General features: G+C 45.5%; 1 protein-coding gene and 1 non-coding gene across 2 annotated transcripts in view; both read left to right on the forward strand.

The window, feature by feature from the left end:
• Positions 1-27715, forward strand: part of Grik3 (glutamate ionotropic receptor kainate type subunit 3) — a 249535-nt gene that overhangs the window by 125548 nt on the left and 96272 nt on the right. The gene's annotated exons all lie outside the window — the stretch shown is intronic.
• LOC123461335 lies at positions 934-1064 on the forward strand. Its single transcript, XR_006637622.1, has one exon. It is a non-coding gene; the product is annotated as a small nucleolar RNA SNORA33 (small nucleolar RNA).

A 27715-nucleotide genomic window follows, 5' to 3' on the forward strand; every position in this document is an offset into this window, starting at 1 on the left:
ACGTTTCCAACTTTCCATCCCTGAGTCCACCCACAGCCTGCCTCCTGGGCCCGCAGCACAAATCTTTATCTTCCACGAACTTCCATCTCCTCTTCTGAAAAAGAGAGGGAGAGAGAGAGAGAGAGAGAGAGAGAGAGAGAGAAAGAGAAGAATCCACCACATAGGGTTATAATAAGGGCTCAGTGAAATCTGGAGGACAAAGGCATGAAACAAGAGGCTAGGTAGGTATCTGCCGAGGCTTCTGTTTGCCTGGTTCTCTGTGTAGTTGGTCCCTTGGCCCGCCTCCACCAGGTGGGTGTGCAGGAAATGCTGTCTTTGCATTTGTTCAAAGTGCAGGGCTTAGAGGATGGTGTCTTTAAACCTCAGTATTTAAAATTCAAAGGGCTTCTTTCTTTCCTCCGTTGCTGCTGACAGTTCATGCAAATTTGGAGACTGCAACTTTGCTCCCGCTCTGCAGATGCACCTGCTGCCTTCTCTGTCATAAACTGCCTTGGGCTTTTCGTGTGGCTGTGATGAGGGGGGATTTATGGCTCTTTCTGGCTCTCAGCAATAAGGGTTCAGCTTTCTGATCTGGATGCTTCTGTGAGCAATCACTCCCCACCCCACTTCCCACTGCTTAAAAGCTCTGGATTATATTCTTACTTTGTGTAGTGTCCCCTTCTGCCACCCTGAGGCAGCAGTTCTGGTTCAAAGCTGTTGTCCACTTGTTACCTCCCTGGAGCTCTGCTGTTATCCATGGCATACTTGCTTATACATATTCATAGGGTTCATGCATATTCATATATTTGAGAAATTTTTATGGAATGTCCCCTTTGTGCCAGGCACCGTGTTATAAACAGACTATACCCGTAGGCCCAAAGGGTTCATGTTCTAAGGTGCAGGGTAAGGGACAGAGGCAGACCGTAACTAGGTAACAAATAGAGTTTTAAGATTAAGCCAGGCAATTAATCTGTTTGTCTGAATGTGTTTTCACAGAAATTTGGAAACAGCTGGCAATAGTGATGCCATTTTATGAGGCTTAAGGACAACTGAGGTCATTACTGTCCTTCAGAATGGCTACAATATGCAAGGGATGGTGGCACACGCAAGGCAGGAGGATCGCTGTGAGTTCAAGGACAGCCTGAGACTACATAGTGACTTCCAGGTCAGCCTGGGCTAGAGTGAGACCCTACCTCAAAAAAAAGGTTATGATATAATGCTGAAACTTTTTCATAAAACTTAATTAAAATTAAAACTTTACTGTAACTTGTTCTAAGCTGAGTCAAACTTGAAAAAGTTAATAAATTACAGGAAAAAAATGTAAAACATCTTTAAGTTGATTGCAAACTTCAAAGGAGTAATAGCTTTTTCTGGGCTGGGGGTGGAGCATGACACCACGGATAGCATGTTTCCACTCAAGCTGGAGTACGTGAGCTCCATCCGCAGACCTCAGGTAAAAAGCTGGAGGCTGGGCTGGAGAGCTGGCTTAGTGGTTAAGATGCTTGCCTGTGAACCCTAAGGACCTAGGTTCGATTCCCCAGGCTCCACATAAGCCAGTTGCACAAGATGGCACATGCATCTGGACCTCCTTTGCAGGAGCTAGAGGCCCTGGTGTGCTCCCATTCTCTCTCTCTCCCACCCCACCCCATCTCAAACAAGTAAATAAATAAAAAAATAAAATGAGAAGCTGGAAGCCATGGTGAGCTCCTGTAATCCCAGCCCCCTGACGCCGATGGCAAGATGGGAGGTGGAGAGAGGAATTTCCCAGAAGCCTGAAGCGAACACAGCAAGGAAGAGCAGAGGTAGACTCCAGGTCCAGAAGGCCTGCCTCAAATCAAGTAGACAAGCAGGGACAACCTGACGGTAGGCCTCTGAGCCCCACGCCGAGGCTGTGGCAATGCATGCCCCTCCACACACGCCTAGGCTCCCCACATACAAATAAACAAAAGTTAAAAGAGCTTTGGGGGAATAGGATGCTTTGGTAGCAGTATCCACACTGCTGATCTGCTGTATGCCAGGTGCCTGGCACGGATACCAGCGATGAGTGTTTGTTAAATGAGGGAGAGGCTAAAGGGCCCGATGTTTCTATCACCTGCGCTGATGGACAAGCAGGTCGCTAGGAATCCTTGGAACAGCCGCAAGCTTGTGAAGAAGATTCAAGCAGCCTCATTTGCTAACGATCATAATTAAGGGAGAGTCTCTTCCTTCCTCCAAGGGCCCTGGAGAGAAAAGCGCACAGCCTCAGCATGATGAGGCTTCCCGTGCCTGCCTCCCTCCCCGCTGCCTAAGCTAGATGTGTACCCACACCTGCCCAGGTGTGCACACACACCGGCATGTTAATGAGAGCTGAGTGAGTAATCACACCTCTGAAGCCGTATTTAAAGCAGCTAGCTGACGAAGCTCTGGGAAGCAGCCCAGGAGAAAGCAAAACCTATCCCACAGGCTCCCTTCACTGGGGCTAAGGAGACCCCATGTACTTTAGCTCTCGTCCTTCCCCCATTCTTTCTTAAGTATCTCTGGTGCCCAGGATCAGACTGAGATGTGGAGAATCTAGCCCTGGTCCTCAAATAGCTCATGGATGAGGAGTGGAAAAAGTTTTATTTTATTTTTTTAAAAAGCCCAAATCACTGTAACACAGCAATTTCCAAAGCATGTTTCTGGGGAGAATGCTCTGTCAAGAAAGGTTTCTACGGTTGTCATGTCCGTTTGGGAAACGTGGCTTACCTCTGTCTTGGCAGTTCACTGTGCCGGTGAATAGAGAAATCCTGCAGACAAAAACACCCACTCAGCTTTGTTTAACTTCGAGTTTTCCAAGTGAGAGGACACTAGCTTCCCACACCTTGTCTGCAGGCTCCTTTGGCTGTTGATGTCTCAGTGAGTTTGCTCCAACAAGCCAAAGCTACCCCATCTTTGTTCTATCTGCGGGCTCAGAATTTACAGTCAGAGCCTAGGCTGGAGTGAGAAGAGAAACCAGAAGGACCCAGAAGTCTCTCCAAGTGACAGGAGAGGAGATGTCCCTGCACGGCCATAGGTTGAGTGTTATCCTACATGTTTGGGTCCAGAAGTGTTGCAGAGCCCTTTAGATTTTTTAAATATTTGCATAGACTACCTGTCGAGCATTCCTAATGTGAAATCTGAACTGCTCCAAAGTCTGAAAGTTTTCCAGCCTCATGCCGCCACTCAAAAACTTTCTGATTTGGATTCTTATATATGGGATGTGCTGTGTATATTACCAGATGACAAACTGAAGCTCTCACCTCTTCCTAGATAGCACTGGGATCTCCCAGGCCAATTTCTCCCCTGCTGACAGGGACAGAAACCAGGAGAATGACCAGGTCAATACTGGGCTGTGCCTCTAATTCCAGATGGCCATTGCAAAGAAGCTGAGACAGAAGAGGAAGTCAGATTGACTGAGCAGGAAGTGGCCACAGCAGACTTTGGGTTGGCTTCGGGGTGGTGCAGGTGGAGGGAGAAGCGGGGCCAGGGCAGGGAACTTGGGTGGATTCCAGCCAGTGGGGAACAGTACCGATGTTTGTAGCCTCTTAAAGTCCTACCTTTGACTCCCATCTGGGAGCAGTTTGTCGGGGGAGCTCTGCCTGGGAGGGTTTCTCCCAGTTCAGAGCCTTGTTGGAGGAGGGAAACGCGGTTGGCTGTTGCTGTGTAGTAAAGACAACATGTGTTTTTGCTCCCCCAGGCTCCTAGCTGTCGCTGGAGCAGCATTGTCAGAGAAGAAACAGAAGAAAACAGAGAGTGGAAGTTGATTCTATAATTAGTGCAGTTTCTTCACTGTTCATTCAGGATCTCCAGAGATCAATTAGCTTGCTTTTAAGCTAAAAGGCATCTGAATAAGTGTTTAACCTGCCTAGCAATTGATATTTAAAACCGACAAGGATGCGAGCAGTAATGCCAAACGCTGTGTTCTCCTCCCCTCTGAGTTGCCCACTCTGCTTGTGAGCCCAACCCTCACCTCTGCTCATGCCCGCTTTGTGGTGGCCTTAGCTTGGCCTTCTCACAGCAGGCCTGTGGGCGCACAGACTGGCATGGAGAGGGCCCCCGGGGCAGCATTCTCTTCTTGGTGCAAGGACCTCCGCCAAGCAGGTGTCCTGGGTAGAGAGATGTGCATGACTTAAGGCTGACTGTAGCCCTTACTTCCGGCCACAGACAAGCAGGGCCTTTCTGCAGCCATGTCTTAGTGGACAGTGGTACCCTCTCCATGCAGACATGGGGCGGGGTGTCTTTTAAGGTGCTTGCCTCAGTTTTCTCATGTAGTAGCCGTCAATCAGTACTGGATGGGGTGGAGGTGGGCTCAGGACTTGACCGGGCATATTCACTGAGTGAGGCTCTCTGAGGGGTATTTGTATGTTGTCCAATTTGTCATGTAAATATCAGTCTTGAGCCGGAATTAGCTTCTTAAAACAAGCAGTGTGTCAGTGTGCGTGTTAGTGTGTATGTAAGCATTCGTGTAACAGATGTCTCTTCACAGCTTCTCTGTATGGTGTCAGGCCTGGGCAAGGTCAGGAGATGCCTAAATGGTAACGGCATGCACGCAGCCTGCAGATGACCACAGTCTAGCGGGGAGCGAGTGGAGCGCGACCTGTCACAACAGTGTGTCATCAAACAACATGTGTGAGGTCCAGAGGAAGGTGTCCTTGGAGCTCAGATGAAGTGGTGGCAACTCCCCAATGCAAACAGAATGACAAGGACTCCGATGCGAGAAGGGCTATCTGGGGAGTGACCCCAGAAACAGGGAGGAGACATTAGTAGGAAGTGAGGCGAGTCAGGGCAGGCTGGGTGAGCTGGTGGCTGCATGGACCCTTGGGACTCCGTCTCCCTAGGCCCTCCCAGAAATGGGTGAACTGGAACCATGAGCACTTAGCGTGGGGCCTCTTCAGGGGTGAGCGGCTATGTGTCTGTCCACTCCCCCCCCCCCCATCTCCTGGATGAGGCTGTTGCTGGTCTGGTCATTCACGGGCACCAGTAGCCTATCTCACTCAGTGGCCAAGCCCGGGCCTCTTAGAAAATGTTGGGAATAGAGAAAGCTGAGGGATGCAGAGGCCACACCTGCAGGTGGCCTGAGAGTGGGACAAGGACAGCATCTGCTGCAGGGAAAGGCCGCGAGCAAAGGGCCCGGCAGGGTGGGGAGGAGCGTGGGTGAGCATAGCCAGCCGTGAGGAAGGGCCGGCGATGCCGAGGTGGAGCTGGGCCAGCGTGGAGGGGCTTAGCCTTTTTTACTGTTTGCAGAGGCCAGCCCGTGGAGAGTGGGCTGTGGGGCCGCTCTGTAGTCGGTGGAGGAGGCAGGATGCCCTGCGAAATAGCGTGGCAGTTCTACATCTCCGCTCCTGCTGCCCTTGGCAAGGGCACTCAGAACTCCCCAGGCCCCTGTGTAACACTTTCTGGGGCCCTGTCTCCCCTCAGCCAGGCTCTAGCCCCTCTTCCTGTTGACAGCCCATCCCTCATCAGGGTCTCTGGGCAGCGCTGGAGCCTGCAGCCATCCTCTCCACGCGGTCAATTCCGCAGCATTTGACTTGCGCGTCTCTGAGTTGTAGAGAAAAAGCTCACATATGAGCAGATCAGTCACAACAACAGCCACCAAGCCCCCGGACTCCCATCAAGACACCCCCCCCAACCACGCCAGGGATTCCAGGGGCAGGCACAGACCCTCTCCAGAATTTGCTGTTCTCTGGAGACAGTCATGTCTCAGGTGAAGGTCCCCAGCCTCTCTGTCACCCCAGTAGCAACTTCTTATTCTTACTGAAACCTTTCAAATCATGGTCACTGATTTGTGCCATGAAAGCTTCAAAATATCCCTAATGTGGTGAACCCCATCAGTATCACCATCACAGACACAGTAGCAGATACACAGGGCTGTGGAGGGACTTGCCCAAGGTCACATGGCTGGTAAAGTAATAGAGTCTGTTGAGTCTGTGGGCTTATCTCTGCCTTGTCCTTGTTCAGACCTTAGGGCTGTCTTCCACACCTCCTCCCTCTCCCAGACCCCACTCCAGCCCTCGCTGGCCAGTCCTAGCAAAGCAAAGCCTGCCTGCTCCCTCTCTCCCTCTCTTCCCACTGGCCCTGCCTGAGCACGAGTCCCCATCACCCTGATAGCCACCCGAGGCTGCTCAGAGCAGGTGAGAGGTCACCTTCCCCCACGAAGACATCCCCAGCCCTGACTCTTCTGTGTCCCCTGCTGTCTAGAGTGGTCTCGTCCCTGGGGACTGATAGACTGCGCTTCTGTGGGCAGCCCCTTCCCCCCCCCTCCGCGTCATCTCCCGTGAGTTCCTACAGGGCTGGAGCGCCGATCTCTCTCACTCGCCGCATGCTCAGCATTGTGCCTTGCTCATGGCTGTGAATGAGTGAGTAAAGGAGCAGATGAATGAATGAATGAATGAGTGAGTGAATAAAAAGGGAAATAAGCATACTGTTTATCTCCACTTCTTTGCCCAGAGCATCAGAAAGCCCAGCCCTGAGCTTTCTCTACCGGGTGCAGTCCCTTCATTCTAAAGCATGTGCCAACGTCCCTTGACTTCCTCCTGATAAATCCTTTGTAAATTGAACTTAGTTGACAGGTGTTGGAATTCATGCAGCCTACTGCTTCTCCAAGCTGAGCACACGGAACACGAGAGGATCATTCGTCCCCTCGTGACTGGGTGGCTGACTAAGACCCCTTGTCGCTGTCGCTCGGCGTCATGAGAACATGGTGCCATGTGTCAAGTGCTGGGACAAGATCAGAATTCCACAACAGTGCCTACTAACTGTGGCTTGCTTTCACACCATCATAAGCTTGAAATATTAAGACACACCATCATCAGGCAGGATCACAGGGAAGTTTGGCCTCCATACCCTTCCACTCCCAACCCCCCTTCTTGCTGAAGCAAGGACACGGAGCAGCCCGTGAAGTAAGTTCAGAGGCACCGCCTGAAGGGCACGCTGAGCCAGGGAAGTCAGAGCCTGGTTCTCGCAGCCCAGGGAGGCACAAGGAACTGCAGGGGCTCTGGCAGGGAGATAAGAACCCTGATCAGAAGAGATGGAGAGAGGGCCTGGGAACAGGCATGGGCAGCAATGTCACTGATCAATGTCTCAATTAATCTGTGTGACACCTGAGAAACCTCAGAAAGAGAACAAAGCAAACTAGACAGACTATGGCCTGAGGATGGGTGGGTTCTGGTCCTGCCACTGAAAACATCCGTGCCTCTCCTGGGACCTGGTTGCCTGGCAGTCAGCACGCTGCAAGCCCTGTCGGAGTCCCCAGACACCCTGTGTTCAGGGACCTGCTAGCTCTGTTGCTTTTTAAAGGGCCAAATCCAGGAGCACAAAATTGTCACAGAGAAAGGAAATCTCACAGGACTACAGACAGTTCTTGAACAGCCCTGGAGCCAGTAGTTCCAGCAAGGGATTTGGCTGTTGCTCCCAGCTGCCCTGAAGACTCTATAGCCATCTTGGCCATAGGACTCAGGGATATGGGGTGGTGAGCCTCCTGCAGACTACATGGCCTTGATGATGAGGTGAGCAGAGCAAGCAAGGTCACAAGAAGCTTGACGCATGTTAGGCACAGGTAAGGGTCCCGCGCCACCGTGGGCCTGAGCTGCCAGGCACAGCTAAGGGCCCCAGGGCACAGGAGGTCGCAGCTGGCCTAGACGCCAATAATCCTGGGTCCCTGGGTTGGCAGGAGTGGGGCTGCTCCCTCTCCGAGGATGCAGGTGGCCTGGACCCTGGTAACCTCAGGCCCGCAGGAGTGGGGCCACTCCTTCCCCCAGCCCGGGACACCTGGACATCCTGATACGACTTAGATTTCACTTTCCACAGAGCCTTATGACCTCTTGCCACTTGCCTACACACCCCTATATACTAATGAGGTATCAGCCAACAGCCTTCACACAGCCAACCCCCTATGACCCGTACCCCATACCTTTTCACTCCACTACGTAGACCTTGTGACCCTTTCCTGCTCACTCGTGATGTCACTGCATACTAATTAGGCATCAGCAGGTCCTTTGAAATAACCAATCCCCTTATGGCCCGTACCTCTTTCCACTCTTTCACAAACACTTATTAACCCATTCCCCTGGCAAATAAACAAGCCATTCTCTGAAGCTGTCTCCCGCGTGTTTCTTCCCATCACGCTCACGGCCACTCAAGACCCTGCTCCGCAGTTGCCTGGATGCCCCTGGGAGACCGATGCTCAGTGGCCCCAGGGTGCCCAAGAACCAGAGACACAACCATAGCAACTTCTTGAGGGACACAGAGGGAATATACCACACGGGGACATTTCTAGAGGTATAAAATGCAATCTTAAAAGTCTAGGCATTGAAGCAGTATAGTGACTCTTTAATGACTTTAACCCCAGCACTGTGGAGGCTGAGGTACGGGGATCACTGTGAGCTTGAGGCCAGTCTGGATTACAGAGTGAGTTCCAGGTCAGCCTGAGCTAGAGTGAGACCCTGTCTTTAAAAAAGAAAAAAAATCTAAGCATTGATCTGTGGAGAGGCCCTAGTAAAGTGCTTGCTACACAAGTGTGTGGTCCTGAGTGTGTGTCTTCAGCAACCATGTGAATACTGGACGTGATGGCACATGTCTGGAATCTTAGGGCTCAGAAAGTAGAGACAGGCGGGGTGTGGTGGTACATACCTTTAATTCCAGCACTCGGGAGGCAGAGGTAGGAGGATTGCCATAAGTTCAAGAACAGCCTGAGACTACATAGTGAATTCTAGGTCATCCTGTGCTAGTAGAGTGAGATTCTACATTGAAAAAGAAAGGAAGGAAGCAAGGGAGGAAGGGAGAAAGGAAGGGGAGACAGGAGGATCACCGGGGCTCATTGTTTAGCTAGACTAGCTGATCAGTGAGTCCTGGGTTCAAAAAATAAGGTGGAGAGCTATAAATTCAATGTCAACTTTTAGCCTCCCCATACACATGCACATGCATGTAAATATGCATGCATACAACACACATACACACACACACACACACACACACACACACACACACACATACACACACCTTCCTGGGCATTTATGCTTTAAGTATTCAAAATGTTTCCTAAACATACCCTAAGGTCCCAATGTAACAGGACAAGAAAGAAGCTGCCCAGGGACACAGCTAGTTCTATCCCTTCTTTCTCACCCGCCCTGGTTAGGGGTGAGAGCAGAGCAGCAGTGTGCATGTCATGCTTGGTAGAACCCCAAGGGCTGTATTGCTGCCCACACTGTGGCTCCCAGTATCTCAGAGCCCAGGCTGAGGAAATGGGTTTGGGCAGTGACATGCTGATAAAGCACTGTGCTCAGAAGCCCAGCCTTACCGCCAGCACCTGCTGGCTCCTGTGGTGTCAATTCTCTCTGGCTTTGCCCATTTCAAACCGCCAGCCACACAAGCACTGGCCTTGAGAGATTCGGTGGGTTTGATACTTCTTTTTTTTTTAAAAAAAAATTTATTTGTTTGCAAAGCAGAGAGAGAAAGAGATAGAGAGAAGAAAGACAGAGAGAGTGGACACACCAAGGCCTCTAGCCACTGCAATTGAATTCTAGATGTATGCACCAGTTTGTGCATCTGGCTGTACTGGGTGCTAGGGAATTGAACCCAGGTCCTTAGGCTTTATAGGTAAGTGCCTTAACCACTTAACCATCTCTCCAGCCCCAATCCTGCAGGTTTAACTCCTGACTCTTAACAGCTATATGAGCCCGCTCCTGCACACCTTCAAGCTTATGCAGCAGAAAAGGATTTGCCACATGGCCATCTTAATATTCTTTTAAAAAACACCATTTTATTTATTTATTAGAGACAGAGAGGGAGAGAGAGAGCGTGTGAGAATGGGTGCACCAGGGCCTCTAGCCACGGCAAACTCCAGACACATGTGCCACCATGAGCATCTGGCTTATGTGGGACTGGGGGAAGTGAGCCTGGGTCCTTAGGCTTTGCAGACATGCGCCTTAACCGCTAAGCCATCTCTCCAGCCCCATCTTAATATTCTTAGCCTTCCTGTGCCTCGCTTCCTTCCTCTACAAAATGGGACAACGGTGGTTCCTGTCTAATGAGACTGTAGATATCCTCCCAAGTGTGAAATGCAGGGGAGAACAACTGAGTGGCATCCCTCACACACAATCGCTTACGACTGTGATTGTTCTTGTTTTACACATTAGGCCTCCAGGCAAGACCCGCTTGAAGGGCGTATTCCAGCTGCATCCTGCTGCACCCATGCACCACATCTTCCAGGACACACACGCACGCACAGACACCCTATCCCATTTCCTTAGCAGCCCTGCTGTCACTGCTCCATTTTATTAAAGTAGAAAGCAGTGACAATTATTTTCATAATGAACTGGCTCTTCAAATTAATGCCAATTACACTATGCAATCATGATTAAGATTATGCATTAATCAACGGTGCCAACCTACTTATTAGCCTCTTTAAATACTGATCATGGGGAATGTATGGGAAGGGAGAGAATGGAGGGGAGCCAGAGGAAGAGGGAGCTGCCTCCAAGTGGGGCAGGCACTCTCTCACTCCGAAAGCCAAGCCCCAAGGCAGCCTGTGCTTGATGGGGTGGAGATGGGATTAGAACCTGTCCTTTCAGACATGCGGGCTTCTTAACCTGAAGGTTATGCAGAGATGGGCTGCACCTATGGGAGAAGGGACAAGAAAGCCAACAAGGGAGAGAGTCAAGGGTGACCCTCAGCAGTTTATCACAAGAGGAGATTCAGAGTCCCCGTCCCCTCCTCCACCAGCACTCCAGGAAAGTGTGCTTGGTTCCCTCTTCCTTAGGGAAGGTCATATCCCCTGGATGCAGAGCCTGAGGCAGGGCACATGGGTTTCAGAGAGTGGAGCCATCTTTTATAGGAAGAGCCTGGAGAGAAAGGAGCAAGGCAGGCGAGGACAGGAACAGGACTGCACAAAGATGTGGCCTCACGTCGTGTCAGCTTTCTGTCTGCTGCCGGGTGGGTACACGGGGGTAGGGAAGGAGGAGCTGTCCAATGGAGCGGGACTCACCCTGCGCAAGAGACCACATTTTCAAGTCAGTAGTCGTCAGTCGTTGGCTGCAGGCCGCCCCTAGCACACTGTGCGTGACTTCACTCGAGCAAGGGGGCTTCCCTTCCCAGTCCTGTTGCTTCCAGAATTGTCGAGCACAAATGGCAAAGGGCAGCCTGCAAGCAGGATCTGCCCATATCCAGAACCCATCCTCTGAACCCTGGGGGCTGAGATGCAAGGCAAACGTTTGGGGTCACCTTGCCCTTACGTATTCACACGGAATGGCCTCTGTCCTTCACTGCGTTGGAGTGTGTGTGTGGAGGGGAAGCAGCCTCTGCCCTACATTGTTTCTAGAATGTTCAAGGGCTTCCAGTTTCTTCTGATCATCGCTTGCTCCAGCTTCCTCTCTGCTGCATTTCTGGTCGCCTCTCTCACCCCACCTCCAAACACCAAGTTCCTTTCTGTTGTGGGAACCTTCCCCTAGCTTCACCCACCTCAGGGTTCGAGGTCATGTTCTCTCCCTCTTTCTCTATTTTTGGGGCCACTTCATGTCCATTCACTTCTCTTAGTTTTTTTCCCTATCTCTTCTCACACCCTCCCCTCTCAAACCCCAAATCCCATCTCTATTTGTTTGCCACAACCATTTATTTATTTAGCGTGTGTGTGTGTATGTGTGTGTGTGTGTGTGTGTGTGTGTGTGTGTGTGTGTGTGTGCATGTGAAAACCAGAGGCCAATATTGGGTATCTTCCTCAGTCGCTCCCCACATTATTATTTATTTTGGTGTGTTCATGTGTGTGAGCCTGAGCACATATCAAGGTCAGAGGACAACTTCAGGTGTCAGTCCTTGCCATCCACCTTGTTTGAAGAAGGGTCTCTTAGTGCTTACCATTGCATTTGCCAAACTTGCTGGCCTGAGAGCTTCTGGAAGCTTCTCCTCTCCCTAAAGGCACACCAGAACAATTTTCAGCTTTTATATGGGTTCTAGGGACCTGAACTTGGACACTCACTCTTGTACAGCGAGTACTTTAACCACCGAGCCATCTCCCCAGCCTCTCTCTACCTTATCTTCTGAGACAGGCTCTCTCACTGATTCAGCTAGGCTCGTTAGTAGGCAAGTGCTTGGGATCCTCCTGTCCCTGCCTCACCAGCACTGGGATTATAGGTGCAGGTAGCTATACCTGGCTCTTCCATGGGTTCTGGGAATCCAAACTCAGATCCTCATGGCATTTCACCAATCTAGCCATCTCCCCAGCCTCACCATAGAAATTGGTTGTCCCCAAGTCGTATAGTGATTTTCTTAAAGAAAGAATCACTTCTTCCAAGATAAAGGTTGCCCTTTTCTTCATATCAGGGTATAAATCACAGCCCAGTGCAAAATTTGGCCCACCAATCTGTTTTTGTCAATAAAGTTCTACTGAAACACTTACACCCATGGTTTATACATAATCTGTGACTACCTTTATGCAACAAATTATGTCTCACCATTTATTCAAGTCTTCTTTTATGTCCCCCAGTAAAGTTTTGTACTTTGCTTGATAGAGGAATTTCACATTTGAGTCAATGCAAAAAATGATCATATGATCCACGAGGCCAAAAAACAAAATTTGCTATTTGGACTCTTACAGAAGAAGGTTGCCATCCCCTATCCTAGGGTTCAGATCCATTTCCTTTTCTAAGTAGTACTGTTTCGCTTCTACTCACTACGATTTAAGTCCTCAGCATGTCCGTGCGCTTAGCTTTAGCTGTCTTAGTTCTCCCTCACAATCTACTTTTTGAAGTGCCCCACTGGAAACACGGAAAACCTGAATCTCAGAAAGATATAGGCGCTTTCCCCCCGTTGGAAGGAGCGGGGATTGGACTGAGGCAGGCTGCGCTGAGGCCCGCATGACTGGTGCCTCTCTGCGAATAGTCTGAGTGAAGGCCCACACACCTGCCAGCTGCTGTCTGGTTATGGTTGGCTGCCCTGCTGGACTGGGCACTCTTGGACAGCAGGGGCACTGCTGATGGACAGGTTGGCATGGGGCAGAGAACAGTGGGTGATTTCTGAACTAAACAGATTCTCCAGTGAAGTCCAGTGAGAAGGGATGGGTCTTTTGACTTTTTAATTTGGTGTGTGTTTGTATGTGTGTGTGTGTGTGTGTGTGTGTGTGTGTGTGTGTGTGTGTGTGTACATGCTCATGCACTTATGCATGGGTACGTGCATACACATGGAGCTCAGAGGATGATGTCACCTTCCATCTTAAGACAGCATCTCTATGAACACCAGACTAGCCAGTCTGCAAGCTTCAGGATTCTCCTGTCTCCACCTCCTATTGCCACAGGCACGTTGGTATTACAGATGTGTGTGTCACTATGTCCAGCTTTATGTACATGCATTTTGGAGCCCCTGAGCCATCTCCCCAGGTCCGTTGTTTTGTTTATTTAAGACAAGATCTCATGATAGCCTCTAACTTACTGTGTAGCTCAGGATGACATTAAACCTCTCATCTTCCTGCCTCTACCTTGCAACTACTAGGATTACAGATGTTGTTGGTGCTTTTTGTTTTTATTAAGGTAATACATATTGCCATAAATAATTTAAAAAATGCATGAGAATGCAACATCAAAATAAAAGTGGACTATTTAGGGCTAGAGAGATGGCTTAGCAGTTAAGATGCTTGCCTGCAAAACCTAATGACCTATGTTCATCTCTCCAGAGGCCATGTAAGCCAGATGCACAAAGGTGAGGCATGCACAAGGTCATACATGCCCAGTAGGTGGCACAAGCATCTGGAGTTCGATTACAGTGGCTGAGGCCCTGGTGTGTTAATTCTGTCTCTCTCTCTCTCTCTTTTGCTCCCTTGCTGTCTCTAAAAAAAAGAAAAGAAAAAGAAAGTGGTCCATTTAAACCCTCCTACCCAGATTTACTCACTAATAACATTTTAGCACAAATCCTTCTAGCCTTTTCCCTGCAAACATAAATAATATCAAAAACCTGCTTTTTATTTGATAAACAAGGAATATATGATATTATTTTGTAACATTTGACAGACAAGGAAGGATGGACATTTTCTATGCCATTAAATATGTTTAAGAGCATTTTATAATATTTTTTCTTATTATTAAAGCTTTTTTCAGTGTGAAGGATCTACAAAACAAAAAGAAAGCACAAAATCCATTGTCTCTTTCTTTTCTAGAAAGTACCTCTGTTAACATTTTGGTGTATGTCCTTCTGGCGTGTCCTTTTTGATTTTAATTGGAATTGCATTAAATTTATAAATTAATTTGAGGAGAACTGACATCTTTACAATATTGAGCCAACCCTTCCAGGAGTAAGTTATGTCTCCCCATTTATTCAAGTCTTCTTTTATGTCCCCCAGTAAAGTTTCGTACTTTGCTTGATAGACGAATTGCACATTTATTGTAAGGCATTCTATTTATTTATTTATTTTTGCTGTTGCTTTTGTACGTAGGTTCTCTTTTATTCCTTGTAATTCCTCGCAGTTTATGGCCGGTGTATAGGAAGGCTATATGTTTTGCTTTATTTGTATGCTGGCCCGTGAATGAGCTCTCGGCTTAGTTGCTACCATTTTCATCTGGTTCTCGTGAATCTTTAAGGGAACAAAACTCAGCATCTAGTAGGTTTTTTTTTTTTTTCTTTTCTGATGGTGACACCATGCCTAGTTCTTTGTGTCAGATCACAACTTTAAAAGAATATTTTATCATGAAGAATGTCTGCCACGCCTAAAGAGAGGTTGTTCTAGGGAATCCTCCTGTGCCCTTCATGTGGCCTGCCTCTGTGGACTCAGGGCCTCTCCTACCCTACCTGTACCCTGTTTGCTCGAACTCTTCCCGTGTGTGTGTGTGTGTGTGTGTGTGTGTGTGTGTGTGTGTGTTGTCTCTTGCCTTCCACCTTGTTTGTGGAAGGGTCTCTTGGGCTACGAGCTCCTCAGGATTCTCCTGTCTCCACCTCCCTTATTTAAAGGGAGCTGTGCAGCATTGGGCTTGTTGTGGCCTCTGAGGATCTGAACTCGGGTACGCACACTTACGTAGCAAGCACTTTATCCACTGAGCCATCTCCCTACCTATCCTCCCCTATTCTAGACACTATGTTTCACCACTCTATACCTTCATTTTTTTTTTAATTTACTTATTTGAGAGCGACAGACACAGAGAGAAAGACAGATAGAGGGAGAGAGAGAGAATGGGCACGCCAGGGCTTCCAGCCTCTGCAAACGAACTCCAGACGCGTGCACCCCCTTGTGCATCTGGCTAACGTGGGACCTGGGGAACCGAGCCTCGAACCGGGGTCCTTAGGCTTCACAGGCAAGCGCTTAACCACTAAGCCATCTCTCCAGCTCTATACCTTCATTTTTGTGGCTCACACTTGTTCTACCATGCGGATGGGTTTTAATATACTGAATAATCGCTTGCTTTTCCACAGTGGGTAGATTCTGTTTTCTTCAATATTACATTAAAAATAGCTTTATACAAGACTGTGCTTAGAAATAGAATTACTGTGTCATATGGTATTTTGATCATTTATTTCTCATTAAACACATAAACACAATTGTATGGTGACTCTTCTGTTTAGAAATGCAACATACATTTGCTGTAGAACTTTTTGAAAACACAAAAGAATACAAAGAAGGAAATGAATCATCCAGAAGCTGACACCTCCAAGAAGCACCCTAATGTTCTGGTGTGAGTTCTTACTTTGTTTCACGCACGTCTGCACTGTGTTTGTGCACACCCACACAGGTTTCCAAGCACATGCACTGAGGTGTTACAACTTGTACGTAGGCTGGAGTCCTCCGAGAAGGGACAGATTTAGTTTTTCACCTTTTAAAATGGTAGGTTCCCCCCCCCCCCCTGTTTTTCTGTTTCTGTTTAAAACGATTTAGCTGGCTTTGGTGGCTCATACCTAGAATCCCAGGACTCTGGAGACTGAGGTAGGAGGATCACTATGAATTTGAGGCCAGCATGGACTACGGAATGAGTTCCAGATCAGCTTGGGCTAAAGTGAGTGAGTTTCTGCTTCAAAAAGAAAAAAAAAAAAAAAAAAAAGACTTAATTTTGGAAAAAGTTTTAGTCTCAAAGCAAAATGGAGCAGGAGAAAGTACATAGATTTCCCACAGATTCCCTGCCCCTGCATATGCGTGGCAACCTCTGTTGTCCATTTCTGGCACCAGAGTGGTGCATTTGCTGCACCCGAGGAGCCACCATTGACACATCATTATCTCCCAGCATGTGATTTGCACTAGAACTCGCCATTGATGTTGTACACTCGATGCGCTTTGGCAGGTGTGTGATGACCTGTGTTCACTATTCTAATGCCATGTGGAGGGGCCTCACTGCCCCGCAATGCCTCTGTGCTTCCCCTCTGCTCACGTCTCCCACCCCAACTCCTGGCAGCCACTGATCATTTTGCTGTCTGTGTTGTTAGTTTTGCTTCTTCTAGAATGTCGTATTGTTAGAATAGATAATGCAACCTTTTCAGACAGACTCCTTTCACTTAGTAATAGGCACCTATGCTGCCTCCAGGTCCTTTCATTGAACTGATGGCTCATTAATTTAAGTGTGGGACGATGTTTTATTGTGGGGATGCACCAGTTTGTTTATCCATTCACCTCGTGAAGAGTTTCTCGGTTGCTTTCAAGCTTGGGCAATTACAAATAAAGCTGTTATAAACATCTGTGTGCAGGTTTCTGTATAGATGTACACATAGCTCCTTTGGGTAAATTCCAAGGAGTGCAACTGCTTGATTATATGTAAATATATGTTTACTTTTCTCAAGAGGTTGAGACATAAAAGTTGCTCTAAGTTTGAGACCAGCCTGGTATACATAGCAATTCAAGGTCAGCCTGGGCTACAAAATGAAGCCCTGTCTCAATGCCTGGGATAAGAAAAAAAAAAAAAAAGAGTACTTTTAGTTTTATCAGAACCTGAATAACTATTGAAGTCACTGCACTAGTTTTTATTATTATTATTTCAGAGAGTGAAAAAGGAAGAGAGGGAGAATCGGCATGCCAGGACCTCACCCAGTACAATCAAACTCCAGATGCTAGCACCACCTAGTGGGCATTTGCAACCTTGCATTTGCCTCATCTTGTGTGTCTGGCTTACATGGGATCTGGAGAGTTCAACATGGGTCTTTAGGCTTCACAGTCAAGTGCCTTAACTGCCAAGCCATCTCTCCAGCCCCGCTGCACGGGGTTTTGTTCTCATCAGCAGTGCACGAGAGTTCCCATTGCTCCATATTCTCACCAGCGTTGGTGGTGTCAGCTCCCTCACTTGTTGCAAAGGTCTGACCAGTAGCAAGGTGAAGGAGAAAGAGGTTACATCGGCTCATGGCTTAAGAGGAATAGTCCATTATGTGGAAAGACATGGTGAATGGAGCATAAGGCAATTGGTCACATTATGTCCAGTGTGAGGAAGCAGAAAGAAGGATCAATTCTGATATTCAGCTGGCTTCCTCTTTTCCTCATTTTATTAACTCTCAGACCCAAGTCCATGGGATAGTTTTACCTACATTTCAGGATGTATCTTCATCTTCAGTTAAACATCTCTGGAAACATCTTCACAGACATCCCTAGGGATGTATTCCTTAAGTGACTGTCAACTCAGTTATCAACTTGACACAGAAATATCACTTTAAACTATAAATTCATGCTGGGCGTGGTGACGCACGCCTTTAATCCCAGCACTTGGGAGGCAGAGGTAGGAGGATCACAATGAGTTCAAGGCCACCCTGAGACTGCATAGAGAATTCCAGGTCAGCCTGAGCTAAAGTGAGACCCTACCTCGTAAAACCAAAAAAAAAAAAAAAAAAAACCAAACAAACAAACAAACAAAAAAAACTATAAATCCATACCTCCGGCCCCCATAGGTTCATGATCAGCTCATAATGCACAATTCATTCATTCTAACTTCAAAACTCCCCATAGTCTTAAGTCTCAAAACTGTTCAAAAGTCCAATGTATCTTTTGAGACTCAGCATAATGCCAAGAATAAACATTCCCATTCAAAAATAGAGGAATGAGGGCACAGAAAGGAAACATTGGACCAGAGAGACTGAAACCCAGCAGGGCAGACAACACATCCTGCATCTCCATATACAGCATCTGGGGTTTATGGGGCATTTTCTGGGCTCTAGTGTGATTGAGCAGCGCCACCCTTTCATTTCTACAACCTATAGGCTCTCCCTTGGGCCAGCTCCACTCATTTCTACAGTTCTTTACAGCAGATGCCCCAAGTACCTGGCATCTCCAACACCCTGGGGTCTCCATTACGACTTAGCCCTCACAGCCTCACACAATGTCCTGTCAGGCAATCCTTGCAGGAATTCAAACCTGCCATGCATTGTCTGGTTTCAGTTGCTTTCTGGAACTTTGGTAGAATCCCCCATGACCCCTCACTCTCACATTTTTTCAGGCATGTCAAACCAATACCACACTGCCATGTTCTGCTGCCAGTTTAAGATACAGCCTGGAACCCTTAGACCATGGTAGCAGAAGCCTCTGTGTGCCTTCGAGGTGGACTCAGGGAAAACACTTCCCTAGGTGGCCATGTTGCAGCAGAGAGCCCTTCCAGGGGCATTTTCAGTTCAGGCTCTCTTTTTTTCACATGTATTTGCACTGTTACCGGGCGGAGCCTGAATAGGTGTGCTCTTTCCCTCAAGGCACCCTTTGGACTGTCTCAGTGTAGAGCGTGAGGTGTTGCATTGATGGCACTAATCTCTTTAACAATTACAGCTGTTTTTCTCTGCACCCACTTTGTCTGCAACTTTAAGTTCCTTTTCCTCAACAAACTGCACATTTTCCCCCACCCCATTTTTCTTTCTGTTATTACTGCAAATCTGAATAAGAGCAGTGACAGTGACCACGGTACAAACTACATGTTGTGCAGTCTTGATATTTTTTGTCAGGCAATGCAATTCAGTCTCACTCAAATATTTAGAACATGAATAGAAAACAGCCTTTTTGTTTTTCTTTTGCCAGACTGTGACACAGATGGCCTGTAGTAAAATCCCCAATAGAATCTTTATTCCCTTCTGAAACCTCTTGAGCCAAAACTTCACTGCCTGTATTTCTTTCAACATTCTAGTCTTCCAGACTCCCACTGGAATAGCCTATTAATTTCTGTTTACCATACTCTAGTACCTCTAGCTTACAAGTCCAGACTGTTCCAAATTCCTCCCACATACTAGTTTCAGAACCCCCCCCCAAAAACCACATGATCAAGTAGTCACAACAACAACCCCACTCTGAGTGCCAATTTTCTAATATTATTTATTTTTCTTGTTGCTGTGACAAGATACCTGACAAGAAGCATTTGAAGAGAGGAAGTGTTTATTTTGGCTCATGTATTAAGAGGCATCCTGAGGAGGCTAGTCACATTGTGCCCATATAGTAAACAGACAGATGAGTGCTATGCCAGGTTTGCTTCCCTTTTCCCTTTTAATTCAGACTTTAGTACATGAGATGGTACTGCCCGTATTCAGGATGGGGCTTCCCCACACCCAGAGGTACATCTCCTAGGTGATTATAAACTCAGTCAAGGTGATACCATAATACTCTATGTTCTGGATTTGGGCTATTCTAATAGGAATATATTAATTAGTTTATTATGATATTATACAATGTCATTAAAATACAATAATAACAATTATACCTCATTATTGTTTTAATTTACATTATCAGGATAATACAGGGTACAGAGTTCATTTTTAAAATATTCTATTTATACATTTATTTTGAGAAAGAGAAAGAAATAGATAGATAGATAGATAGATAGATAGATAGATAGATGATAGATAGATAGATAGATAGATAGATAGATAGATAGACAACAAGAAAGAGAGGGAGAGAGAGAAGAAGGAGAGCATGGCGGAGTCTCTAACCATGGCAGACAAACTCCGGATGCATGCACTACCTTGTGCATCTGGCTTTACATGGGTACTGGGGAATCAAGCCCAGGTCTTTTGGCTTTGCAAGCAAGATCCTTAACCACTTAGCAATCTCTCTAGCCCAAGAGACTACTTTTTATATATTTCTCATTTACATGCCTTCTTTGAGGAACTGTCTGTAATGTATTTGACTCATGTTCTGGTCAGTTTCTTTATTTTCTTATTGTTGTATATTAAGAGATCATTATATATTTCGGTTATAGCCTTTTACCAGATATAATTCAATCTGTGGCTTGTCTTTCCATTCCTCTAAGTGTCTTTTTACTGGAAAAATTTAACTATATGAATTCCAGCTTATACATTCTTATTTTATGGAACATGGCTTTGATAGTATATCTAAAAACATTGCCCAAAAGTCAACATCTAAACTTTCTTCTATGTTATCTTCTAGGAATTTCATACTTCATAGGATTCATTTTATTTTTCTGAAAGATGTGAGATATTTTTATCTTGCATGTGGATGTCTAATTTCTCCATTAACATTTGTTTGAAAAACTTGTTTCTTCTCATTTCTTTGTTTCTATGGCAAAGATCAGCTGAATCTACTTATGTGTCTGTATTCACCTCTCTGTCCTGCTCCAGTGATCTGTGTATCTGTTCTCAAGCCAATATGACCTTCTCTCCATTAGTGCAGCTCTATTTTAAGTCTTGCAATGGAGCCCTGTAACTTTGTTCTTCTCTGTTTTGTATTGGCTATATGCAGTATGCTAGAATGTGCCACAGCACACGACTATGTAGCAATGTAAACTAATGCATTTTGCCTTTAATGGACACTTTAGAATCACTTTGTCCACAGCTACAAAAAAGACTTGCTGGGGAATTTTGATGGAGCATGCATTAAGCCTATAGGTTAAGTTGGGAGGAATTAAAATCATGATGATACTGACTTTTCCTATCTCTATGATTGTGGGATATTTCTCCAGTTATCTGGGGCTCCTTTTACTTCTCTTTATGGTTTTTGAAGTCAGGGGCTCACTCTAGCCCAGGATGACCTGGAATTCACTATGTAGTCTCAGGGTGGCCTTGAACTCATGGCGATCCTCCTACCTCTGCTTCCTGAGTGGTGTGACTAAATAAAGGCTTGCACCACCACGCCTAGCTCCTTTTATTTCTTTTAGCAGAATTTTGTAGTTTTCCTTATAGAACCTGTACTGATATTGCTGGATTTATAATTATTTGTTTTCTTTGAGTGCTAATGTAGCTAGTATTTTGCACGCATGCATGTGTGTGTGTGTATTTCAGATTCTACTTGTTCATTGCTGAAAAGAAGCAGTTGATAGTGCTTGACTTTCTGTGGTTAATTTTGCTTAGCATAATGTCCTCATTATTCATCCATGTTGTAGCATATGTCAGGATTTCCTTCCCTTTATGTTTGAATAATATTCCATTATATATGCCACATCTTGCTTATCAGCCTGTCCTCTGATGGACACTTGGATTGCTTCCATATTTCTGCTATTGTGACTAAGGCTGTTTTTCATACAGGAGTTCAGATATCTGTTTGAGTGCCTGCTCTCCATTCTGGGTGTGTTCTCAGGATTACAATAGCTGGGTCATATAATAACTTTAACAACAATAATGATTTTATTTCTACTAAACTACACCATTTGGCATTTCTACCAATAGGGCTCAAGGGTTGCAATTTTTCCAGATCTTCATCATTGGTGTTTTTTTTCTGTTTCAATAGTAGCTTTCCTAGTAAGTGTGAGACAGTTCTCTCTCCGTAGTTTTAATTTGCATTTCCCTAATGACCAGTAATGTTAAACATCCTTTCCATTCATGTGCTTATCAGCCGTTTGTATATCTTCGTTGAATAAAAAAAAAAAAAAAAAGATGCCTATTCAAGTCCTCTGCACATTATGTTAGTGGGACTTTCTATGCCAGATGCTTCAGGACAAAGGAAGTAAGGAAGGACTTCTTTTGACTGCGGGTTTCAGAGGACGAGGGTGAGGCCCAGCATCGTGGCTGAGAGCATGTGGTATAGCAAAGCAGCTCACTACGCATCAGGCTGGATGCAAGGAGGGGCTCCGCAATGACCAGGTCAAGATACAGTCCCAAGAACACACTGCAGGGAGTCGCGTTCTCCAGCTAGGCCCCACCTCCTAATGTTTTCAATCTAAAATAGTGCCAAAGGCGGGAGAGGAAGGCTTCAACACATGAACCTGCAGGGAACATTTCACTTTTAAATCATAGCACCAGGTTTTGAATTGGCTTTGCAGTCAAGTTTTTAAAGTTCTCTCTATATTCTAGATGTTAACCTCTTATCAGATATATAAGTAGTAAAGACTTTGTCATCCTATAGGTTACCTATTGACTCTTAATTCTGTCATCTAATGCACAATTAATTTCTTTTTATTAAGCCAAACTGATCTAGTTTTTCTTCCAGTGCTTTGGTGGTTCTTTTTGTTGGCTTTATTTTATTTGTGGTATATGTATGTATGTGTGTAGTATGTGTGGCGTGGTGTCATATGGTGTATGTGCATGTGCATGTAGAGCCCAGAGGAGAATGCAGGGTGTGAGCCTCTGTCACTTTTCTGACTTCTTGTCTTGAGACGGAATCTCTTACTGCACCTAGAGCTACTGGTTGTTAGTAGTAGCAGTAGTAGTCAGACTGGTTGGTCAGTGAGCCCCGGTGATTTTCCTGCCCCTTCATCCCAGTTCATCCCCAGGACTGGGGTTACATACATGTGAGGCCATGCCCAGCTGTGTATGTGGGTTCTGGGATGTAACTCAGGCCCTCTCAGGCCTTCACGCTTGTGCAGCAAGCACTCTTCCCCACTGAGCCATCTCCCTAGCCCCCACCTTTGGGGTTTTGATTCAAGAGGACCACCACCTACCCCAGAGTCATAAACCTTTTGCTTTTGCTCTATTTTCTTCTAAGAGTCTGTAGCTGTAGGTCTTATAGTGATGCATTTGGAAATACAAATTAGGAATCTTCCAGATTTATTCTTTTTCAAGAAAGTTATGGCTATTCGAGGTTCCTTGAAATTCCATGGGGATTTTTAAAAAGATGGTTTGGTTTCTGGGGAAAAAATCATTAGCATTGGATCTATAGATCATTGTGAGGAGTATTGATATCTTAGCAATGTTAAGTCAACTGATCCATGACATTAGGCTGTGCTTCCATTTACTTATATTTTCCCAATGTCATTCAGCAATGTTTGGGAGTTTTCATTATAAAAGTATTTTATCTCCTTGGTTATGGGACTTCATAAGTATTCCACTCTTAAAAATTATTAAGTCAGGGGTGGTGGTGCACACCTTTAATCCCAGCACTCAAGACACCAAGATAGGAGGACCACTGTGAATTCAAAGCCAGCCTGAGACTACATATTGAATTTCAGGTCAGTCTGGGCTAGAGCAAGACCCTACTTTGAAAATCCACACACAAAAAAATTGTTCAATTGTTAGGCTGGAGAAATTGCTCAGTGGTTAAGGCACTTGCCTGCAAAACCTAACGACCAGGGTTTAATTCCCCATTAATACCATAAGGTCAGATGCACAAAGTGTTGCATGCATCTGGAGTTCATTTGCAGTAGCTAGAGGCCCTAGCATGCCCATTCTCTCTGTGTGTGTATGTGTATGTCTGTGTCTGTGTATATGTGTGTCTCACTTCCCTCTGTCTCTCTGCTTGCAAATAAATAAGTAAAAATAATTTTTTAAATTATTAGTAAGGGGCTGGGGAGGTGGCTCAGTGGGCAAATTGTTTGTCAGGCAAGCACAAGGAGTTCAGATTCCTAGTACCCACATGATGTGCCCAGTGAGGTGGCATGTGCCTGCAACTGAGCAAGCACTGAGGAAGCAGTCACTGAAAGATCCTTGGGGCTTGCTACTCACTATTCTAGCTGAATAATCGGTGAACTCTAGGGTCAACAAGAGACGCTATCTCCCCAAAATTGAAGGTGGGTAGCAATGGAGGAAGACAGTTGACATTGACTTTGACTTCTTCATGCATGTGCACACATACACATGTATACTCACACTAACATACATACGCACATGCATGTATACCGCATGCATTTGAATATACAAAAGGAAAAAACACTATTTTATTCTCTTTGATGCTATTATAAATGGAACTGTTATAAAAATTCTCCTTTATAGATTGCTCATTGTTACTGTATGGAAATGCAACTGTCCTGTATTAGGCTCTTCTTTACTGAATTATTAGCTCTAAGATGGCTTTGTGAAATATTCAGGATTGACAACATATAAAATCATATCCAAAACTATAGATAATTTCAGTTCTTTCTTCCCAATTTATATATATTTTTAAAAATATTTTTATATTTAGTTATTTATTTGAAAGAGACAGATAAAGAGAGAATGGGTGTGCCAGGGCCTCCAGCCACTGCAAACAAACTCTAGGAGCATGCACTACCTTGTGCATCTGGATTACGTGGGTCCTGGAGAATCAAACCTAGGTCCTTTGGTTTTGTAGGCAAGTTCCTTAACTGCTAAGACATCTCCCCAGCCCATATATATATATATATATTTTTTTTTTTTTTTGAGGTAGGTTCTCATTCTAGCCCAGGCTGACCTGGAACTTACTCTGTAGTCCCAGGCTGGCCTCAAACTCATGGCCGTCCTCCTGCCTCTGCCTCTTGAGTCCTGGGATCAAAGGCATGCACCACTGTGCCTGGCTAATTTAGATACTTTTATTTCTTTTCCCTACCTAATTGTTTAGGCTACAACTGCCTGTACTATGTACAACGCAAGTGGCAGAAATGGGCATGTGTATTAGTTATCTTTCTTGTCATTTTGATAAATACTGATAGAAGCAACATAAGGGAAACAGGATTTGTTTGGCTTCCATGGCTACAGTCATCATGGGGAGGAGGAATGGTGCTGGAGTGGGTCAATTTGTGCAAGCTTGTTACAGTGGCTTCTCAGATGGTGCCAACCAGGATGCAGAGATGGGGCTAGAAGCAAGGCTGGACTATAGCCTTGAAGTGCCTGCCCTTAGTGCCCCAACTCCATTAGCCATGCCTCTCATCTCACTGATTATACAACCCTTGTTACAGGTAAATCATAGTAGAGCCTTATTTTCTTTTATCTACTCCTGACAATGTTTATTATAGGTATATTCAGACTATTTGTGTTGAAAGGAAAAATTGATAGAGATTAATAGATACCACACTTGTTATTATTTTTCCACCTGTTGTTATAATTTGTTCCTACTTGGGTCTTTTCCTCTGCTTTTTGTTGTTTTTTTTTTATATTTTATTTATTTTAGAGAAAAAGAGAGAGAGAGAGACAGACACAGAGAGAGAAATGGACATGCCAAGGCCTCTAGCCACTGCAAATGAACTCCAGATGCATGTGCCACCTTGTGCATCTGGCTTACGTAGGTACTGGGGAATTGAACGTGGGTACTGTGGCTTTGTAGGCAAGCGCCTTAACTGCTAAGCCATCTCTCCAGCCTTTGTTGTTTTAAGTGAACAGATTTTATGATGCCATGTGCTCCCGTTTTTAAATCATTGACCTGGAGTTTTCAAGGTGCATTGACAACCAACCCAAGTCTTCTCTCAAGTAACATTATACCCTTTATAATGCAAATACCTAATGGTGACAGTTCCTGTGTCCCATCTTGTCTCAGTGCTGTCACTCACTTGGCTTTTATATAAGCTCATCTAAGGAGAGAGAGAGAGAGAGAGAGAGAGAGAGAGGGAGAGAGAGAGAGAGAGGGAACCTTGTTACTGTTATGATCTTAAATAGGCAGCTACCTGTTAACTCAATTAGGAACAAGAAAAAAAATTCTAAAAGTTTACCTTCATCTCTTTGTAATATTTTGCTTTTCTGTTTATAGACTCCCATTTCTGACAGACAGCATTTTCCTTCCCTCTAAAAACTTCTTTCAACATTTCCTGCAAAGAAGGTCTACTGGAAATAAGTTCCCTCCATTTTTGTTTGTCTGAGAAAGTATTTATTTCTTCTCACATTTGAAGGATAATTTCTCCATGTTCAGAATTCTAAGTTGATATGCTCTTCCCTCAACACTAAATGTTTCACTCCACTCTTTTTCCTGATGCACACTCCTCTGTAGGTAAGGTGTATTTTCCCCCCCTCTGGTTTCTGCCAGGATTATTTTTAATCTTTGATTTTCTTTTGTTTGAAAATGATATGGCAAGGTATAATTTGGGGGGGGGGGTCATTCATCTGCCAATTCCAAGACTTTGGATCTGTGCTTTAGTGGCTAACATTAATTTGGAGGACATTTTCAGCAATTATCATTTCAAATATGTCTTCTCTTTCTGTCTCTCTTCTCCTGATAACTCCATTTTGTACTTGACATAACTTTTGTAACTGACCCATCTCCTGGATATTGTGTTCTGTTGCTTTCCAGTCTTTTCCCTTATGGTCTGTTTTCTGTGCTGTTCACTTTTAGAGGCTTCTGTTGTGATTTCTTCAAGCTCAGAGATTCTTATCTCAGTCATGTTCAGCCAGTGAATGAGCCTATCAAAGGCATTCTTTATTTCTGTTACAGTATTTTTAAATCTCTAGCATTTCTTTTTTCTCATAATTTTAGTTTCTCTGCCTACATTGCTGACCTGTTCTTGCATGCTGTCTACTTCACCCATGTGAGTCCTTCTCACATTGCTCACAGCTATTTTTTTGTTTGTTTGGTTTTAGTTTTTCAAGTTAGGGTCTCACTCTAACCCAGGCTGACCTGGAATTCACTATGGAGTCTCAGGGTGGCCTTGAACTCATGGCAGTCCTCCTACCTCTGCCTTCAGAGTGCTGGGACTAAAGGCGTGTGCCATCACGCCCAGCAACTCACAGCTATTTTTAATTTCTATTCTGATAATTCCAACATCTTATCTCATCTATCTGGTTCTGATGTTTGCTGGGTCTCTTCACTCTACTCTTTGCCATTTAGTATGTTCTGTGATGCTTTCTCTTTATGACAATCAGAGACAATGGACCATGCAGAAAGAACTGATGTAAACTGGCCTTTTCATAATGTGTAAATGTGTATGTGGAAGGGAGGGGAGTGTTCTCCAAGTCTGTGATTAGGATTCAAGTCTCTGATCATGTCTCTCCACTGTGAACCTCACAAGTGTTTCTCACTCTTTTCATTCCCCATTAGGTAAGATAGGATGGCTAGAGTTGGCTGATGTTGGGAGCCCCGTTTCCCTCAGGTCAGGTAGGCTCGGATCAAGCCCAAAGCAGGTTGGACTCCATTTAACTACTTTCACCTAAGAACAGAAACCTGCCTGCATGTTTTGAAAATGTTGTCTTTTTCCCTCCATTGCCAAATGCGCATGGGAATTTCTCCCCAGCAGTCTCCTGAAAAGGCCCAGAGGTATAGAAGCCTAGAGAATGGCCCCTAGAGTTTTTGCCTCTCAGGTTTGTCCTCGCTGAGCCTCCAGCAACTTGTCAATTACAACTTGGATTTTCCTACTGGTTCCCATGGGTTTGTGCTGACAGGTCTCTAGTCCTGTGCTAATGACTTCCTCATCAGTGGAACATAATACCTGACAGAGGCGACTTGGGGGAAGAAGGATTTACTTGAACTCACAGTCTCAAGGTGGGGAAGGCCTGGTAACTAGGGCTTCATCTGCAGCATTCAGAGCTTACAGTATTGTGCATTACTTATCCAGGGATCAGAAATCAAAGACACCAGGCTAGAACCTAGCTATAATCCTATAGTTCTGCTCCTATGGTTCTAGATCTCCTAGCTGGGCCCTGTGTCTAAAAGGCTTCCTGGCTTCCCGAAACAGCGCCACCAATTGGGGATCAGGTGTTCATACACATGAGCTCCTGGAGGACATTTTTCTTTGTTCACTTTATGTATTCATTCATTCATTCATTATTAGATATGGATACA

The sequence above is a fragment of the Jaculus jaculus genome, chromosome 5 (assembly GCF_020740685.1).
Source record: "Jaculus jaculus isolate mJacJac1 chromosome 5, mJacJac1.mat.Y.cur, whole genome shotgun sequence".
Lineage (NCBI taxonomy): Eukaryota > Metazoa > Chordata > Mammalia > Rodentia > Dipodidae > Jaculus > Jaculus jaculus.